At 41.8% G+C, this 18,909-nt stretch overlaps 1 protein-coding gene across 1 annotated transcript in view; it reads right to left on the bottom strand.

Annotated features, from left to right (window-relative positions):
• GALNT17 (polypeptide N-acetylgalactosaminyltransferase 17) overlaps window positions 1-18,909 on the bottom strand; it is a 315,475-nt gene that overhangs the window by 90,169 nt on the left and 206,397 nt on the right. The window lies entirely within an intron of this gene.

Here is an 18,909-nt window from a genome sequence, read left to right as displayed (position 1 = left end):
GGAAGAGAAAGGGACCTTTCCCTGAGACAGTCTATCCCCAGTCACTAGGGCATGGTTACTGGCCCTCTCAAGCCCTAGGAGGAAGTAGACAGGATGAGGAGTAACAGGTAGGGTTGTCAGGGTGGTATCTGGAGAGTGATGGGACCCTGAGTGGGGGCATCAGATGGACAAAGGACCATGAATCATAGAGAGGGCATGCTAGAGTGAATGATGGCACCTCAGGACAAAGCCCCATAGCTCCCCCAGTACTGACTGCCCACGACCATGAGATTTCAAGTTTCTCAAGAGCAAGAACTGAATCTTTTTTATTATTATTAAATCTTTGCATCTCAAGCACGTAGCACAATGCTTTGTACCTAGCAGGAACTTAATAACTTTTTTTTTTGCATTAAATTGACATAGAACACCAATCCTTGACATCGCCAGATTTGGTCATATTGCCTGTACCCATGAGGACTAACTGTGTGCTGTGCTAGAAAACGGAATCTTTTGTTCTCAGAGAAACCTGTCAGGAAAGACCCCGAAAACAAATTGAGGTGAGATTGATCTCTTTCCACTTGTTTCAGTGGAGATAATGGAAAGTGATAACCAATCATTTTCGATTAGGAAACAGACCAGAATAAGCAACGGGATGGCCAGCTTGGCCCCCCCTTCCTTCTGTCCCCCCTCCCCAATACACAGTTATAAACCAGCCAGGTCACCCAAGTTCTAATAGAGGAAACGGCTATAATCCAAGTTCACAGTCATAAGGGCTGAAACCTATTTCAGAGAGAATCAAATTACTCCTTCATTTCCTGGGAGATGAAGGATATGAAGAGACATTTTTTCCTCTCATCAAAAAAAAAAGATGCTTCTTAGAAAAATGCCTTATGAATGCTTAGAATGAATTGATGGTGGGCCTGGGAGCAGCCCAGCAAAGAGGAAAGTCCTGGAATGCCAGCCCAGGGAGAGAGCTCTCCTGGTAGAGAGTCTGACCGTGCTGACCAGCATCCACCGCCTCCTTGTAAATGACGCCTTTGCCACTAATAGAAATATATATGTGCTATTTATAAAAATATCAATAAATCCCATTATGTTTTGAACCACAACACAGAAATGAATCAAACACTATTTGCCGAGGAGGTGCTCACAAGCTTGATCAAAGTGGCTCAGACACCATCGTGCTCAGTGCGTAATGGCTATTTCTCTCAACATAGGAGAGACGTAGAGACCAGTAAGGTGTCAGCACCTTGAGGGCAGGGACTTTTTCATTGTGTTTTTTTCTGTTTTGCTTTGTTTCCTCTTTCTCTCATCAGAGTCTAGTAGGAGGCTTTGCTTTTCACATCCTCAGTGAATATAATAACAGTTAATAGCCGCATAGATAGTTGTATGTTGCTTTAAGGAGGCAAAGCACTTTACATATATTTTCTTATTTGATGCTCACCTGGAGAGGCAGGTGCTGTTACTATGCCCGTTCTACAGATGGGGACACTGAGGCAACAGGCCCTCATGGGACATGGAAGGGACCTCAAAGGCCACTAAGCCCCATCCCTTCATTTTACAGATAAGGATCTGAGCCAAGTTAAGAGGGAACGTAAATGACTTCTCCAGGGTGTGATTTGGACCTCTGTCTTCTGGACTCCATGTCTAATACCCTATCCAGTACAGCGCCTAACTGCCAGAGTGAACAGGAGAAAAATCTCTGGTTTTGCCAGCCTGGGGAGTTTCTAGTGTGGGAATTTTCTCCACTATGACAGGTTTCAGCCTCTCTAAGATCCAAGGTACACACAGGGGCATTTAGAAGTTCAGTGACTCACCCAGAGTTAAGCAGTCACTATGTGTCAAAGGTAGGATTTGAACCCAGGGCTTCCTGACTCCATGTGCAGCACTCTATGCACTATATCCAGTATGCCTTTGATTATATACAGACTAGGCAGAGAATGGACAAACTGGTAATAAGCATGTATGTGTGTATATGTGTGTACATGTATGTATGTGTGCATATACATACATACACACACACATAAAACACACTAGCAGGCACCTGCTCTCATCTTTGCACATACACTGAGATAATGAGACACAGACATGTGCTGTGGTGTAGCAGACAGAAGGCCAACCTCAGAGTCTAAAAGACCAGGGTTCAAATCCTGTTTGTGATACATATTAACTCTGTGACCATGAGCAAATCCCTCATCTTTCAGTGACTCTCTGAGGCTAGAAGCTACCAGTCAGTGAGTGTCTAATCTGTGCTGTTGAAGGGAGTTTCCATACCAGGAAGCCCCTATACTGATAGAATCAGCTCTCCCACTAAAAAAATACCGATACACTGAGCTTGTGTGGACAGTGTGATACGTGTGCATACACACATGGGGTTATAGGGAGGCACAGATATGTGTGTGTGTGTGTATTAGCTCAGCTCTAACCAAGTGTCTCCCACGTGCACATTGAGATCATAGGAGATTTCCAAGAAAGACAGAATCCAATTCCTGGGTGGCATTGTTCATGTCAAACAGGGCATGTGCCCTCCAGAGATACCGGTCACTTTCAGGGGGAGACGCCACCCCAGCTCCTAATGGGAGGATTTCCTCCAGATGCTCCCGTCCACAGGTGTCAAACCACTGCCTGAGCCAAGCTCCCCAACATTATGGTCTTCTTCAGGGAGATCCATGATTAACCAGAGATTGACTAGACTTCCCACTTAAAAGAAATCACAAAACAACTTGTGGCGCGTATGTTTACACTGTCCACACTGGTCACATTTATGATAGAGCGAATCAGGCATCGATTGTTCACCTGTGAAGTACCTGCACCATTGTTATTGTTCAGTCATTTCAGTCATATCTGACTCTTCGTGACCCCATTTGGGGTTTTCTTGGCAAAGATACTGGAGTGGTTTGCTATTTCCTTCTCCAACTCATTTGTCGGATGAGGAAACTGAGGCAAACAGGGTTAAGTGACTTGATCAGGGTCACCCAGCTAGTAAGTATCTAAGGTCAGATTTGAATTCAGCAAGAACAGCCCAGCGCTCTATCCACTTGCCACCTAGCTGCTCTTGACAATATGCTTCCCGAAGAATCCCCTCAGACCAGTATTCTCTTTAGTGGCCACAATTCCCCTACATGTGTTGCTTTTCCCTATTGGAATATAAGCCCCTTGAGGTGAGACTGTCTTTGCTTTTTATGTTTGCATGCTCAGCCCGAGAATAGTTCCTAGCACATGGTATAGAATCAACCAGCATTTATTAAGTGCCTACTATGTGCCAAGGACTGTGATAAGTGCTAGGAATATGAATACAAGCAAAAAGAAAGATTGTTCCTGCCCTCAGGGAGTTTACATTCCAATAGGATAGGATAATACACAAAAGTAAGTTGAAAAGCCAGGTGAGGGGAGGAGTACAGGGACATGATGGAGAAAGAAGTCAAGGGAGTCAGGAGTGGAGTGGGGAGAGGTGAGGGAATGAGCGCCTGGGCATTTCCTCAAAATGGAGGCTCCAGGAAGAACTCACCCAATTGGAGGATGGGACCAAAAGGGCAAAAAATCCTTCCAGGGTGAGGAGGCTGCTGGGCAATGGTGACAAAAGAAGTCGGGGAATCAGGGGAGGAGCGTTGCATTCAGTAAGTTTATAAAAATAAATTAATTCATTATGAATGTCAACATGAAGATGAACAAAACTCTTCTCTTTTTCAGCCTGAGAAAGCAGCGATATAAAACTCCCAGGGAGTCTGGATGGCCTTCTTATTAGAGCCCCAAACTTACAGAATTAAATAAAGCCTTTGGGAGCCCATTCTGATACTGACATCACATTTCCGGCTCTCGTTGGCAATGGATCTCTGGAGGGAGCTTGGGTATGAGCTTGCTTCGGCGTCTTACACACATCAGTCTCTTTCTACTTTCCAGAGGAAGGCAATAAATCTTTGTACAGGTGATAAACTATGCCTGCTGTCCAATGCATTCTGCTTAAAATGAAATTTCTGCTTTGTGAACCTTTGTGCCCTGCAAAATTACCACCTGGCACTCCAACCCAGCTTGTGCACCCAGTAAGCTGGGGAGGGGTAGGGATAAGCACTGGGGGAGCACAGGGCATATCACTGGTAAAACACTGTAGGCTGTTTAAGCAACACTGACAAGGATGGGGGAAGGGAAAGCTGGAGGAAAATCTATAGATTTGGACTCCAAGGGCATGGATTCAAATCATGGTGCTGCTCCTTACTTTGTGGGAAGGAGAGAAGTCACCTTGACTCTCTGGTCCTCAGTTTCCCTCTCTATGAAATAAAGGGTTAGACTAGATGGTTTATGAGGTCCCTTCCACCTGTAGATGCTGTGTTTCCTGTTAGAATGCAAGAGTAGGGATTGTTAGTTTTGAGGAAGGGGCTTCACTCTCTGAACTCGGCCACTCTGGTGTATGCCCTTCTCCCATCCTGAAGCCTCCATTTTGAAGAAGGGCCCAGACCAGCCACCATCCTTCCTTTTCTACACTTGGGGGGGGGGGCACCATGCCTCCAGGCACATACTCACACTCCTCTTTCCCCAGCTTTTCAGCAACCTTTTGTGTGTTGTCTTCTCCCATTAGAATACAAGCTCCTTGAGGGTATGGCCTGGTTTTTGGTCTTGCTTGTATTTACATCCCTAGTGCTTCCTACAGTGCCTGCCCACAGTAAGTCCTGTAGTAAATGTTTATTGATAGATTTGACTTATATTTGAATCCCCTGCACCTGGCACATAACAACTGCTTAATAAATGCTTATTGACTGATTGGCTGACCCAGAAGCCCAACTCTTCTCTATCATCCTAAACCTTTTTGGGGCAGCTGGGCAGTACAGTGGATAGAGCACCAGGCCTGGAGTCAGGAAGGCTCATCTTCCTAAGTTCAAATCCAGCCTCAGACACTTACTAGCTGTATGACCCTGGGCAAGTCACTTCACCCTGTTTGCCTCAGTTTTTTTTATCTGTAAAATGAGCTGAAGAATGAACCCTAAAATGGGGTCACGAAGAATCAGACACAACCGAAAAACAACTAAACAAAAAAAACAACAAAGCCTTTTTACCCTGTCGTTACCATTCACATCCAATCAGAAACCAAGTCCTGTCATGTGGAAGAAAGATTAGATTTGTTTGACTGGCCCAAGGTCAGAACCAGGAATGATGAATGAAAGTCACAAAAATGGAAATTTAGGTTTAGTGTCAGAAACAGCAATTTGAGTTGTCTGAAGGTGGAATTGGCTTCCTCAAGAGGCAGCGGGTTCTTCATCCTTGGAGGTCTTCAAGTAAGGATGGAACAAATATTTGTTGACCCTGAGCTAAATGGGAATCCCTAAGAGTGTGTGTGTGTGTGTGCAAGCATTCATACGTAATAGGAAACAAATATTTATTATGTACTATATGCCAGGAACTATAAATTTCATCTCATGTGATCCCTGGGAGGTAGGTGATATCATTATCCCCAATTCATAGTTGAGGAAACTGAGGTAACATTCTACCCACTATACCACCTAACTGGATTAAACTAGGTGGCCATTTTTGAGTAGAGGCCCACACAGTCTGATACCAGTGCCTTGGAAGATAATCTGGGTGGCTGTGCGGAGGTTGGAGCAAAGTACTGGAGGGAGGGGAAACTTCATCATTACACCTGTACTTCAAGACCGGATATTTTATCTTGCCAGGAAGCAGAAACTTCCTGCCGCGCCCCCTTCATGAATTGTGGCAGCCAAAAGTGCTGATCCTTTGGTAGCCAAGTTGGTGATGAGGCGCTATGAACCTAGCTAGGTCTTCGGAAGAAAGATGCAGTCACTTATTCTCAAAGAAGTGCCTAAATTTCTGCAATCATGCAAATCTAATCACCCCAATATGCACATGTCCTTGTGACTGCCACAAGTTAAATGTGACCTTCAAGTGCCAATCCCCCTAAATGATGCTATCAAAGGGGTCCTAATACCTTCATTATTACATTAATAAACAGCTGAAATGAGTTCCATTAGGAATGTGGGCCATGTCCATGAATCATAGCATTATAGAGTTTGTTTTTAGAATTAGAAAAGCTTCAAGAGATCATTTAGTTCAATCCTTTCAGGGAACATATGAAGAAACTGAGGCCCAGACAGACAGAGTCACTCAGGCTGTAAAGAACCAGGGTTTCAACCTAAGTTCACTGACTATAATTTCAATAGTCTTCAGTCATATCTCTTTCTAATAAAAATCCATTAAGGCAATTACAGATTTTATGTTTGGTGTTATCCTAAGATATCTTTGTGTTACTGTTCTTGTGGGTTTTTTATAAAAATATATCATAACATAGATTTTGAACTGGAAAGGGCCTTCAAGGTCTTCTAGTCCAACTCTTTGTTTCATAGATGAGGGCCAGAGAAAATGGATTTTTCCAAGGTCAAAAAGGTAGCTGATAGCCAAGACAGAATTTAACCCCCCATTCTTTGACTCAGGGATCCCTTATTCTTTTCACTATACCCTGGGGCTTCCCCAAATGTGTTCTATTTATTATTATCATTTTTTTAAATAAAGGCTGGTAGATCATTTATCAGGTATATTATAAAGGGACTTTTAACTTTTTTTCCCCAGGCATTGATTGTACAGCATGGCCTCTGAGGTCCTTTCCAACTCCCAGATTCCAGGATTCTGGGACTCATTACCCCCTGCTTTTGTGTCCACACTTTGCCAGGCATCCTGACCCAATTTGGAAACCTGGGCCAGAAAGTCCAGACGTAGCCACAAATCCAGATGTTTTGCAGCATATAGACAGAAATGTCGCCAAGATTTTTTGATGGGATTTTTCCAATATTCATGCATTCCCTCTCCTCTCCCACCCCCATGCAAGCTAATGCTATTATCTGAACTGAATTTAACATCTGCTTGAAAATGGAGGCATAGGAAAGGAGGGGGGAAGAAAAAACAGCTAAACTAAAACTACGGTTAAAAACCCAAACTCCACGGGGAAACTTGCAAGGCTGCTGGAATGCTTTGTGTTAAGAGTAAGTATACCTCTCCCTGGAGCCTGGCATTGGGGAGTGGTAGGGAGAGATGTAAGTAATCATTTGGTGAACGGCTCTGCTGAAATATAACCCCAGGCTCTTTCACCTACTGGGACCCTAATCATCCTTTCTGCCAATTTCCCTCCTGTTTTGCTGTGCCTGGGGAAGTGATACAAGGCCCCCAGAAGGATGAAGAATGTAAAAGGGATACAAAACATGCCCATCCATCCACCCACCTCTAGGCAGCACAGGCTGAACCAAGGCAAGGTAAAAGGAGCTCCAGGGAAGGATTTTTCACTGGTTGACTCATGGGTGAGGCCTGACCCTGGAGGGTTTAAGGTAGTGGGGAGGGGTCTTAGAGAGTATCCAGTCCAAACTAAGACCCAGGCCACAAGGCCAATAAGTGGCAAAGCAGAGATTCAAAGCCTTGTCCTCTGATGCCAAACCCACTGTTTTTTTTTAATTAAGAATAAATGGTCCTTCTATAGGTCATGAAGGTTTGTCAAGTGTTTTATATTAATAGTGTTATTCAGTGGAGAAGACTCAGCTGTCATTGCTAGATCTAAGTGACCTTGTAGAACCTTGGAGTGGCTCCTTCTAGCACTGACTCATCACTGAAAATTTGAGATGAGAAAGAGTCCTGTAATAGGCTACTGAGAAAAAAGAGCTGATTACTCTGTGGATGTATAGGAATGAGCCACCTGTCTACCTCTCTCTCTCTCTCTCTCTCTCTCTCTCTCTCTCTCTCTCTGGTGATTGCCTGTCTCCTATCCAGCCTCCACAGTGCCACGAGCACATGATCACCTCTGCCACATTTATGATTGGTCTTTCTTGATCTCAGGTAGATATGGCATATAGTAGGCACTTAGTAAATGCTCACTGACTGACTGCCATGTCTAGGGTTGAGAGTCACCTTTTGAGCTCAAATGATCCATAGGTCCTGGAACAGAAGAACCCTTGGTTGTGGTGGTGGGAAAAGCCAGCTGTGTCAGAGAGAACCGCTGCCATGAAAAGGAATGGCCCAAGCTTGGCCATCTGATTGGACACTGTGAACCCAGGATGACATGTAAATTACCTGACTAGAAATTCTGCAAAACTGCTTTATGTTTGGAGGTGGCTTAAATATTAGCTTCAGGCAATTGTAACCTTGGTTGTAAGTTAAGACAGGATCCTACTCAGCTAATTCTGCTAATGGGCACTGATTTTTATTTTTTGCGCTCCTTTTTCTGTGTAGAAATAAATTACTTTTCTCATCCCTGATACATATTCTACACTATTTTACTCCCCCATTTAGGAGAGAAGTAGACAGGAGCCATAAACTAAGGTTTATGCGATTTTCCCCCAAGACACTAGGCTGGCCGACTTCTTCTGGTTCATATTTAAAGCCCTTCACAATCTGGCTCAGTCTATTTTTCTAAATAGGTTTCACATTACATCTCTTCATGTGCTCTGTGATCCAGCCCAGCTGGCCTCCTTACCCTTCCTCGTATATGACCGTCCTGACTCTGTCCCACAGCAAAGGCTGTGCCCCGTGCCTGGAATACTCTCTCTCTTCTCTGCAGGCTCACAGAATCTCTAGCTTCCCTCAAAGCAAGGCTCCTGGGTCACCCAAGATCTATCCCAATCCCCATTAGTCATTAGTGCCCTGTGTCCCCCTCCCAGTCCCCACAAATTACTTTATACTTACTTTAAAAATTATCTTAGAATGGATTAGGGAGGCAGTGGTATGTAGTGGATAGAGAAACGGAATTCAAGAAGACTTAGGTCCAGATCCATCCTCTGACACATCCTGGCTGTTGGACAAGTCACTTAATGTTTCAGTGGCCTAGATAATTCTAAGGCTATGAGTCGAGGAGCACATGTTGATGCATACGGGTAGAGGTAATTCTTCATCTGTTGCTGCCTACACTGATGTAATCATAAATCTGATTTTAAATAATCATCCATCCTTCTCTCCCTCCATGTATCTATATCTATCACCATTAATCCATTCATCTCTATCTCCATCTATCCATCTCTCTCTCCCTTTTTCTCTTTACCTATCTCTCTGTCTCCATCCATATCTGTCTCTATCACAATTCAGCTATCCATCTATCTTGTCTTTATGACCTATATATATCTATGTATATATCTGATATATACTTATAATATGCTTCTATAAACACACAGTGTACGTATATCTGCACATACACATGTATATATGTGTGCGTATACATATAAGCAAATGTGAACACACACTTATTACATTCAGTAGAATGTAAGCTTCCCGAGGGGAGGGAATATTTTCTTTTTCTTTCTATATGTTTCTTTGTATATTCTTTCAGAATATCTTGCACATAGCAGGAGTTTGATGTTTCTTAAATGAATGAGTGAAGTCACTTGCACAAGGTCAGGCAACAGGTACAGGATTTGAACCCAGAGCTCCCCGATTCCAACCTGGCACTCTATTTACTGTATAATTCTGGCTCTCAGTACCATGCTGCTCTCTCAGTTAGACTGTAAGCTTGTTGAGGGAGAGACCATGTTTTGTGTATTTGTATCACCTTGGACAGGCTTAACCTCCCAGGGCTGGGTTCCTCATGTGTAACACGAAGGGTTTGGATGACATGGTGTCTGAGTTCCTTTCCCACCCTAGAGCCATGACCCTCTGATCTCCCCATCACTTAGCACAGTGTCTTGCTCATCTTGGGCCCTCAATACATTTTATTGATTGTTCTATTCTAGTGTTATTTATGACCGTCCTAGAAAATGAGCCGATTCTTAGAGACTGGATGAATGTACAAGCTTCCACAGTTACCAGATCTGCACAAGCTGATTTAAAAAGTCATTGAAAATATTTTTGAAAGATAATAGATTTTTAATTGGAAGGGGCCTTTGAGGTCATCTGGCCCAAACCCTTCATTTCACAGAGGAAGAAGCCAAGGCCTAGAGAAGTCAACTAACTCCGCTAAGGTCACCCAGGAAGATGCAGAACTGAGCCAAGCCTGGGTCCTCAGACTCCAGATTTAAAGCTTTTTACACTACATGCTTTCCTAAAGGCTTCTGAGGTATGAATGGTGGTCTTGGGGAAATTTTCGCATGATGCCCCAAATCTGTGAACTCAGCACGCTTTGTGCGGAATAAAAAATGTGGGTGATGAAAACCTGAGTTAACCTGACTTAAGCCTAATTAATTGATCAATCTACAAGCATTTATTAGTCATCTATCATATTCCTGGTGCTGGAGGGTGCAGAGAAAAAAACTGTGCCTGAACTCAAGACGCTGTCATTCTCTCATTTACGTGACAGTCCATGTTTTGGTCCTTCATCCCTGGAAAGCAGGCCTTCCTCACTTCTGTCTCATAGAATCCCTCACTTCCTTCACAGCCCTACTCAGGCACCTCTGCCTACATGGGGCCTTCCCATATATACCCCCAGGTACTAGCACTCTGACTCTTTCTTGATAATACTTTTGTGTTACTTTGTATATTCTTTGCCATTATCTATATATAATATATATATATATCTGTACTTTTTATCTATCTATCTATCTTTCTGTCTGTCTCTGTCTATCTATCCACCCATCCACCCATCTAACTATCCATCTGTATCTATGTCTATCCATTTATCCATCTATACCTCCATCTATCCATATCTATCCATCTCTATCTCTATCTTTCTATCTGATATATCGAATATATACTTATATTTGAACGCAGCATACATATATAACATACAGATATAAACACCTGTGTATGTATATGCGCATGTACATGTGTGCACATCAGATCCCTCTAGCACAGAGATTTTTCACCTTTTTTGTGTTTTGGGTCCCTTTGACTATCTGGTGAAGATTATGGACCTCTGCTAAGGATCATGTTTTTAAATACTTAATACGGACTATATAGGATTACAAAGGAGTCTGATTATATTGAAATAATTACTGAAATATAAAAAATAAGTTCTTAGGCCCCAGCTGAAGAGCTCCTGTGAGCAGAATGCTGGCCTTAAGCGTCTTAAGGAGCTTTGTTTCTCCAGCACATAGCACAGTGCCTGGGACCTTACAGCTACTAAATAAAAGGCTTTTTATAAAAAATTAATGGAATTGAACTGATGTCAGCCCCCAGCAAAACTCTAGAAGCAATAGCTTGTGAGCATTTTAGAAAGAGATTATCATGATTAGCCAGAATGAACACAGATCAAACTCACTTCTCTCCATCATTTAATAGGATAGACTAGTAGACGAGAGAAATCCCATAAATATGGTGGGTCTTGGTTTCAGCCCAGCACTTGACAAAGTGCCTCATTCTATTTATGTGCACAAGATGTAGTAAGAAGGAGGAGATGACAGAGAGGCTCTTGGTGGTACCACCACGCCCAGAGAGTGATGATGAACGGACAAACATCAAAGCCAGAACGAAGTCTCTAGAGGTGTGGCTTGACATGGACAAAGCCACAGGAAGGAGGCACGCTTGATAACATGAGATTGGTAGGGAGAACTCCCAATTTCATGTTATTAAGCAACACAGAATGCCACTAAGTGGTGAGATTTTATAGGACCTCAACAAAAGGGAAGGATAAGTTAACACTAATAAGAGAAAATATACACAAATTCTAGGTAGAGAGACAATTTGGGAAAATGAGTTAAGCACTGGATCAAAAGACTAAAACTTATGGGCTGCCATCTTGATTTATGGGCTGCCATCTTGACTTCGAATGTTGATTCTGGCCAATGCAATGAGCAACTCTGAGCTTCAGTTTCTTTAATGGCTGCCTTGCCTTATGAGGGGGATTGACAAATTGAAACATCCATTAAGGTGGCGCAGAATCTGCAAACATCCTGTAAGGATTGGTTGAAGAAACTGGGTGTGTTGAACTTGGAAAAGGGAAGCCTCAAGCTGGACACAGTAGACATCTACAAACACGTGAAAGACTCGTAAATGGAAAAGCCGCAGTCCCTTAATAAACGCTTGTGAATTGACTAACTGATTGATTGACTGAAAAGATTGAGTATACTGTTCCCATTCAGTGTAGATGCTAAGGCCAGCAAGGCTCCTGAATAAGGCTGGTGCTGTTCACTGGTGAAACCAGCAGGCTCCTGGCTCTCTTACCCAGCTCCTGTTAACCCCATCTGTTCTATGGCCCAGTCTCAGGCTATGACACATAAGGCAGAACTAAAAAAAGATCTTGGCTGGATATAAGGAACAATTAGGGCAGACAACAAGAGTTATCCCAAAATAGAATGAGTGGCTTTGGAAAGTCCTAAGCTCCCATCCCTGGAAATGTGTGAGCAGGGGGTTGGAGGACTTATTTACCAGGAGGTTGGCATAGAGGGTTAAGGGAAGAAGAATGTGATAGTGGCAACAATATTGGGGCTCGAGTCAGAAGACCGGGGTTCAAATGCTGCCTATAACATTACTCGTGCCATCCTGGGTAAATCATTTAATAATGATGATGATGATGATGATGATAATCCTTAACAAGTAGATCGTGCTTACTATGTGCCAGACACTGTGCTAGGCACTTTACAAATATTACCTCATTTGGGCCTCCCGATAACCCGGGACGGGGTGAGGGAGAGGAGCTATTCTTAATCTCATTTTACAGATGAGGTAACTGAAACAAACTGAGGTTAAGTAACTTGTGCAGGGTCATACAGCTAATAACTATCTGAGGCTGGATTTGAACTCAGATCCTCCTGACTCCAGGCCCAGTGCTTTATTCTATTGTGTGACCTAGTTGCGTCTCTGGGCCTCAGTGTGCTCATGTCTAGATGAGGGGATTAGACAAGATGGCCTCTGAGGTCTCTCCCAACACTAAGTTTCTCCAATTCTATGAAAATAAATATTGGTGAATATTCTCTTTTTCCCCATCATTATAACCACCTTTCATGAGCCTAGTAAGACTTAGCTGGAAGAAGGAACTATTTCCATTAATTACAATTTTAATTACAACAAAACAGTTCTCTAGGCCATTGTTTTCTCATTCTCAGATTCAGTATCAATGCACAAAGATTTAGATAGATTCAAATCACATGTGGGACGCAGTGTGGCCCAATGGATAGAGAGCTGGCCTTAAAACCAGGAAGACCTGGTTTCAAATCCTGACTCTGACATATACAAGTCACTCTAAGACCAGAAGTTACAGAAAAGGTGCCAATTGTTATGTGTACAGGGAGCATCCTCCCCTGGTAGTTCCCTATATCAATAAAATTGCAGGTCCAATCACCATCTCCATTCCAAATTCATATATGAGATACAGTGAAATCAGAAACGCTGAAAGCCAGCTGTAGGTTGGGAGATAGTGAGCCTGGTACTGGTCTTGCTCATTGGTACCAATATGCTCAAAGAGTACCAGGGTCATTCAGGAGAGGGATAACCCACTTGTAAATAAGGTCAAGTGACTTGTCCAGGGGTCACACAGCCAATTTCTAGCAGAGGCAAGTCTTGAATCTGGGTCTTTGTGATTTTAAGGCAATTCTCTGTTCACTATGCCATACTTCCTCTCAATTTAACAATAGACTCCATATATAATATATATATATATATATATATATATCATATATATTATATATATGTTACCTTAAAGTTTACAAAGTGCTTTACTAAATGTTATTCAAATCAACAAGCAAGCATTTTAATGGTCTACTATGTGCCAGGAATTAAGGATACAAAGACTTAAATGAACTAGTCTTGTCCTCAAGGAGATTATATTCAATCAAGTGAGAAAATATACACATAAACAAGTACATGTGCATACATGCATATGTATATATACATGCACATGTGTGTGTATATATGTGTATTTACAAATATATATGTGTGTACATATTTATTATATAATAAGCCTATATTTAATTAAGAGAAAAACACACATTAATGTATGTATATATGTGTGTACATGCCTATGTATATATACACACGTACATATATATGTATGTGTGTATTTATAAATATATGTATGTATGTAATTATAACATATGAGCTTATTTTCAATCAACAGAGACAACATACACATAAATAAGTAAATGTATATATGTATATATGTACACATATATATGTATATATGTATAGACATTTGCATGCTGTCTCTCAAATGAATATAAGCTCATATATATATATGTATAATAAGTATGTATCACACAAATATGTGCATATATATTATATGATATATATTATACGTAGGGTCACCCTTAATATGTCCCTTTTTGCTCAATTTTTTTTATTTAGCTACAAGTAGGACAGAAAGGTAGAATGCTCTCTAAAAGGTAAATCTTCTTCATTTTAAATGCTGTTGGTCACCAGGTAGAAGGTGCATTGGTATCTGTGCATTGATTGGCTTCCTTCATTTCTTTCTTTCTTTCTTTCTTTCTTTCTTTCTTTCTTTCTTTCATCTTTGGTACAGATCACAGAGATGCTGCATGAGTTGTACCTCTGGCCACAAGGGAGATATTCACACCATGATAACTGATTTCATGGGAAGACATGGAAAGAGTAGAACAGAAAGCTTGAATTACAACCTAGGTTAATCTTCTCATCCTACACAGCACAGGCTTGGCTTGTGCCTGTCAGTCTCTTTCCTCCAAATAGAAGCCAACAAGGGTATGTAGGGGAGGAAGATCCTTGTGACCCAATGAACCGCTTTTACAACAAGGATGATCTAACAGTCTTAGGGGCTAATTGTATAGGAGAGGAACGGGTGTAACCACTGACCTCTCTTCCTTCACTCTCCCTCCCAGAACCATGTGTATTAGTTAGATACTATTAGAACATTATCTGTACCTCTCCTCCTAAAACCAAAACAAAAAACATCTTTTCTGAGAGCTGATTCTTAATATGAATTTCAGTGGAAATTATAATAGCTCATAGACCTAACACTCCTAAATTAAATGCTATAGGAACACCAAAAATAGGGAGAAGAAACCGCAGTACAAACTGTTCTGACTCAGGAGAAAGAGAAGTAAAGGAAAAAAAAATAATTTGACTCCACAGTGTTAAAAATAAATAATATTTCTCTGCAAAAGAACTACCTGATACACATGCCAAGTAGAAGGCCACCTACATGGCCTATACACCTCTACCCCACATTACATATTATGCCTATAAATGAGGACCAGTAAAAGGACCCTCTAATCCCAAAAGAATCTTGGTCACTAGCCTGTTCCTCTGTCAGTAATTCCACCTTAGCATTATTCCTCTGGCAGAAGTGCTACATTCCCAGGAATGACTTATTAAAATGCAAATGTCCTTTCCCTGCTGTTATTTGATCTAGTTCTAGAAATGGTTGCAATACCAATTAGACAAGAGAAAGAAATTAAAGGCATAAACAGAGAGGAGATAAAACTTCCCTATTTGTCTATGACAAGATAGTTTTCACAGAAAACCCCAGAGAATCAGCAAAGAAACAAATGGAGACAATTAGTAGCTTCGGTAAAGTCAACAGTTGCAAAATAAACCATTAAAAATAAACATAATTTCCATTTAGCAAAAACAAAACCCAAGTAGTAATAACAGAAAAAGGAAGCTTATTCACAATAAAATAAAAATGTCTTCTAGTGCTAAAAATAATATGATTCCACCCTGGCGACAAAGAATCTAGGATTTTATAGGAATATAGAGCTAGAAGGGGCCTTACACATGATCCAGGAATCTTGCTCATTATGCAGAAGGAAATGAGATTTAAAGACGAGGACATGAAAAGTAGATGAGTTCACTATGACTCCAAACCCAATGTTTTTTGTTTCTACCATAGGACTTAAGCCATTATAAACTACTGACACTTTTTTGGGAATAAATTCGAGAGATTAACCTATCAAGACTCTTATAGGAGGAGCCATCAGAGGAACAAGTTCTAATGGAGGCAGAAGGGAGGAAGACATTCAGAATATCAAACTTGGGGCAGCGAGGTGGTGCAGTGGATGGAGTGCCAGGCCTGGAATCAAAAAGACTGGGTCCTTACAACAACACAAGAAGGAAGGTGATAGTAATGACTTACCCAAGGTCATATAGCTAGTAAGTATAAGCTAGTAAGAGGTAGGATTTGATATTAGGTCTTCCTGATTTCAAGTCCAAAACTATCTGTAAAAGCAGGTAAAAATGCATGATCTAGGATTGGAGACACAAAGAATGATGCCTGTCCACAAGAAGCTTACATTCTTTTTGGGGAAGGAGGGACTATAACATTTAAACAAGTACGTATATACTTTATAATTTGAGACAGATGGAGAGAATACTAACAAGTTAAGGAGATCAAGAAAGTCCTAGTGAGGACTCCCAAGGAGGCAAGGGACAACATCGGGCCACTGGGCATCTGGAGGTTTTGGACACACAAAAGGAATAAAAGACACTAAAAGGGCTCCGGGACAGTATCAAAGGCCAGTTTTGCCAACTTCCCTATCTCCCTGCTCTAGAACAGGCTTCATCTCCTTCCCTAAGACCCCTGGGGGCATAATTTGCAAACAATCAATTCACAAGTAATCCAATCCATTAGAACCCCTCCTTCCCGCCCCCCACCCCCAAATGGCTCTTTTATGGATCAAATCTCCAGTTGTTCATTGCTCTACAGAGCATGAAATATTTTTAACAGCCAGGGATTTGTCCTAGAATGATGAATAATGCATAGCCAGGCAGGCACAAATAGAAACTGTTGAGATCCATGAAAACTCGTTCTCATAGCTCCGTCACTTCCCACACATCCCAAAGTAAGAAGTGCCCCAAGCAGGTCCTGAGCATCTTTGGAGGTTTGCCAGCGAGATTCAGTCGAGGAAAAGGCGTGGCTTGTCAGCTGTGTCCTTTAGCGTGGTAACCAAAATTATCCCCTTAAAACAAAGCTGGACAAACAAAACTTAGCCTGTTGGGGCTAAGAGCTGTTCTGCATTCTTAGGATTTAGGAGACTCATTCATTCATTGCTTTTGTTCATTCATTTGTTTATCTATATATTGCAACTGATTTTAGAAACAGAGTAAAAAGGAAAAATGAAGAAATTAGGGTGAGCTGAAAAAGAGAATGTATGGAGAAGGAAAGGGAGAAGTCACTATCAAATTACTCTCATTGGAACTTTGAAGCCCCGGGCCAAGTTTCCAAAGGCAGTTAGTGTGCAGATGGTACCTCTCTTGCCAAGAGCAAGAAGGGTCGGTCACAGGAATTGGACCTGGTGTCTGTGCTAACAGGTGGTGGGAGCTCTGATCAACTAGGGACGCCCAGGGACTCTCAAAGAAACTCTGCTTGGGACAATAGATAGGATGCTGCCTAGTACATGGTACATGTTACTATCTCTTAGGGTGCCTCAGCAGCTAGGGAGCAGAGAGAGACAGAGCTGGGTTTCGGGGAGCTGGCAGCACATCCTACCTCTGGCTTTTAGAGAGGCTTCTGGTGGGTGGGAGTGAGCTGCACCATATTACTGATGAATAATTTCACAGGAAAAGAGATGTAAAGGAAATCACTAGAGAAATGACTTGCCTTACATCACAGCTTTGCCCAGGGCTAGCCTCAACTGTGCATACTTCCTGGCAGAGTATGTGTGGAAGTCTGATGAGGTTAACTTATTCATGATTAAACAGGGTTCTGTGGTGTGGCAGCAGCCTGAAACAAAGTCCTGAACTGTGCCTCCTTATCCCAACCACATCCACTGATCCTACTGGAGTGAGAAGGTTTTGGCATCAGGGGACTCCCTCCTGCACCAATCATCAATGTCACTCCATACTGCCTCATCTATAATAGGAGGAGGTTGATCTATTTTAAGGGTTCTTAACTTTTTTTTGAGTTATCAACTCCTTTGGCAGTCTGGTGAAGCCTACAGACCTCTCCTTAGAATAATGTTTTTAAGCATGAAAATAAAATAAAGATGATTACAAAGAAAACCAATGATGTTGAAATAATTATCTGAATGTTTTAAAAAGTTTACCCAACCTAGGTTAAGAATCCCAGAATTAGATAATCTCTAAAATTCCTTCCAACTTCAATATTTTATGATTCTAAGACTTTGTGGTCTATGTAATGATACATGAAACATTTGTGATTTTAACACTGCGGTATGTCTTGGTATGCAACTTCATTTCGTCAAGCCAATCCAGATTTGTCTATGAACAGAGAGCCTAAAAGGGATCATAATACAATAGAAAGAGCAATGAACTTGGTGTCTCAAGTTGGAACCTCAGCTCTGCTTCATTAGCTAAGTCATTTCTCATCTTGGGGCTGCAGTATCTTCATCTATAAAATGAGGAGGTTAGGTTGGGTCCAGGAACCCCCAAAGGTACTGAGGATGGATTTCAAGGTGACTATGAACATAAATGGGAAAAATGCATCTTTATATAAATATGATTAGTTTCCTTAGTAATCCTCTATATTTTCTGTTGTGCACTTAAAATCATCATTCTGAGAAAGAGTGAATAGGCATCACTGCACAAAGAGTCCATGACACATACAAGGTTGATGATTCTGGTCTAGATGTCCCTAAGTCTCTTCTGGTTCTAGATTTATGATGCTATCTATGGTTTAGTTTAGTAGATAGGTCTTGGGAAGTCTGTGACTTAGTATGTAAGTTCCCCATGGTCAGACTTGAACCCATGCCTTCCTGACTTAGCCCAGTCCTCTAGCCTTCATGACAGCCCATTTCCCCATGTAACTAGAGATCACATCAAGTGCCACAGAGAGAGCTATGTGTGTGACCACTTATATATTCAATCATCCCCAAAATAATGAAAACATTAGATGCCCATGGTGATATTTAGTATAATTTAATGGGGAAAACTCCTAAATCATAAATCACAAGATCTAAATTCTCGGATCATGGATGTACGGCCGCAAGGGGCCTCAGAGGCCATGTAGTCCAACCTCCTCATTTTATAGATGCAGAATTGAAGCCGAGAGATATTAAAGGACTCGACCAAGGTTGCACAGGTTGCCTTGCAGCAGAACTGAGGTCAGAACTCAGATCCTCTGACTGAATCCTGTGGCCCTCACTCACAACT

The sequence above is a fragment of the Trichosurus vulpecula genome, chromosome 7 (assembly GCF_011100635.1).
Source record: "Trichosurus vulpecula isolate mTriVul1 chromosome 7, mTriVul1.pri, whole genome shotgun sequence".
NCBI lineage: Eukaryota > Metazoa > Chordata > Mammalia > Diprotodontia > Phalangeridae > Trichosurus > Trichosurus vulpecula.
Note: the sequence above shows the minus strand (reverse complement) of the source record. Positions and strands in the feature narration are given on the sequence as shown.